The 2,359-nt window shown below is 39.0% G+C and overlaps 1 protein-coding gene across 3 annotated transcripts in view; it reads left to right on the top strand.

Annotated features, from left to right (window-relative positions):
- rprd2a (regulation of nuclear pre-mRNA domain containing 2a) overlaps positions 1-2,278 on the top strand; it is a 16,454-nt gene extending 14,176 nt beyond the window's left edge. For 2 of the 3 annotated variants that reach the window (XR_001310595.1, XR_001310593.1), the window contains exon 11: positions 142-553. The gene's annotated coding sequence lies outside the window, so the exon portion shown is untranslated. Of the gene's footprint in view, positions 1-141; positions 554-814 lie in introns of those variants that run through there. The other variant, XR_001310594.1, reaches the window with a different exon arrangement.
- The last annotated feature ends 81 nt before the right edge of the window (positions 2,279-2,359 follow it).

The following is a 2,359-nucleotide window of genomic DNA, read 5'->3' as shown; positions in this document are numbered from 1 at the left end:
CCCCCCCACATCAGGAAGCTTATTCGCTTGCATAACTGAGATTTCCTGCAGGTTACATTTGCACAAATCTGCTTTTCTTGAATTTTAACGTGTCTTCCTGTCACATCCCCTCCCCTCCTTCCATCCTGTTCTCCTCCTCAGGGATCTGGAGCCACTTTGATGTGTCTGATGTGATGGAGAGGCTCCCCCACATGTTAGCCTGATGATGGTGGTGGAGGTGCTGCAGGTGGAGGTAGGCAGGGAAGGAGAGGTCTTTGAATTCTGCTCCCTCTTCATGGTTTGTTATGAATGCTGAGCGCCGCGGCAGCTGAGTAAGCCGCGGGGTTTTTTATTTATATACTTCTGAAAAGATTTTAAAAAATTCCACAGGAAAAGTGTCACCATGTGGAGAAAAGCAAAACAATTGATAACAAATTAGGATGAAATAAAAATGGAAGATGTCTCTTTTTGTTTTCTGTTTGACAGGAGAGTTCTCACAGGTTTATGTCTTCTTAAAGTTTTAAATGTGTTTTTTTTTAAGCAAATAAAGTTTGATTAGTATGAAAAGTAATAATGTTGGTTTTCTAGTGGTTTATTTGCAAAATACAGCCAGACGTTTGCTTTGAAGTTTATAATAATTCCGGTGGAGCTATAAATATCTTACCTGTTGCAGATAGCATTTTTGATATTCTCAATTTGGAGAAATGGGAGTGTAAACATGAACGGGGCAAATCTTTAGTTGGAGACTCCACAGAGTTTTGAGTGAAAGAGAGAGTTTGTCTCGTTTTTGATAATGTATTTGTATGTGCTCTGTTTGTTCAATTGTAATCTCAAGCCTGGTTCATAATTCACAAGACGCAAGACATTCGGTCCTGCTGACGGAGCTGTGAGACGTTCTTTTTCACGGCAACACAACAGAAACACGTCAACAAAATGAATGTTTATTTTGAGTTGATGGTAGAGGAGTTGAAGGAGGAACCACGAGTTTTTACCTGCACACTTGGAAGCCGAGTCACGTCGACACCGGCTGCCTCGGCACCGCATGGAAGGTTAGTGATAACTGCAACTGTCTTGTGTGCATTTTAGTCCTTTTTGCAAATATTGAACTAAAGATGTGGTGTGGTATCCTAAAATCATCCTCAGCGGATAACATGATCACTAGGAATCAGGAAAAATCTAATATGGAAACTTTGCCCAACGTGTTTTTTTCACCAGAATACTGGCTTTATTTAAGTAATCCTTATTTTTCGAAATGGTTAAACTTAAAAGATGCAAACACCTATTTAACATAACTTTAGGTGGCTATTATAAACCAATCACATAAAATCTAAATTATTTCTGAGATAAATCATTTCATTTTCATATATTTAATCATCTTAGATCAGTTGAGTTTTATTCATCTGCTTTTTCTTTGTAATACGGCTTTTAAAAAATCGTATATATGATCAGCTGCAGCAGGAATTAAATCCCTAATTTAATCCATGTTCTACTTTTAGTTAGTCCTCGTCAGTTCTGAGAGTTTTTAATGCAACATTTTTGTTTTGTTTTAGTATTTTATTTTATTTTGGCTCAGAATGGATGCATCATTCGGTAAAATCCCATTGAAATCCTGCAGACAGCTTGTTTTTCCTCTCCTGTGTTGGACATGAATATTAACGCTCCTTCTGGCGTCATCGTGTGTTTGTCACCAGATGTCGTTGTTGGTTATAAACGTGGGAAAAAACGACACAAATCACGTTTCTGAATTTCGTCTCTGATCAATTTAATGTTCCGAGACGGAAGCTTTAGCTTTAAAAAAAAATCTAATATAAACGACGTGGATTCCACAGAGAGATTTGTGTTTAATCTCCATCCATGTTACCGGAGCAGATCGTGACTCCTTTGAAGTGGCGGGTTGTGCGCATGCGCGGTGCCCGCTGTCATGTGGGCTCATTGTTTACATGCTGCCGAAATCTCAAAGAGGGCGTGTTTTCTGCCCGCGCGTCGTCTGAAATGACATTTTATAGAAACAACTCGGGACATTTTTCTTTCTTTTCTCCCATCCGGCTCTGATTGACAATTTAATCAAGCCGCGTCGTTGTGGCCCGAGCGGAGACGAGACGTTTCAGAACCACGGCCAGCTCCGCGGTGAGAACAAAAGGCGGATTTCAGGCTTTTGATGTCAGGGAACGTCGACGATTTACCTTCTTCAATAAAAACGAAAACTCCTCTGAGCATCTCAATCCCACTTATAGCTCAGGATATTGTTTTTACAACTACAATTTTCAGCAGAAAATAAAAATTATTTTACTCTATGGGACATATTTTCTGTATTTATTTGTTGAATAAACTGTGAAATAAACTTTTGTTGTCCAAAATTACATTGTGTATAGTCTTCCAG

This window comes from Austrofundulus limnaeus, unplaced genomic scaffold (assembly GCF_001266775.1).
Source record: "Austrofundulus limnaeus strain Quisiro unplaced genomic scaffold, Austrofundulus_limnaeus-1.0 Scaffold98, whole genome shotgun sequence".
NCBI lineage: Eukaryota > Metazoa > Chordata > Actinopteri > Cyprinodontiformes > Rivulidae > Austrofundulus > Austrofundulus limnaeus.
This window is presented reverse-complemented; position numbering and strand designations above follow the sequence as displayed.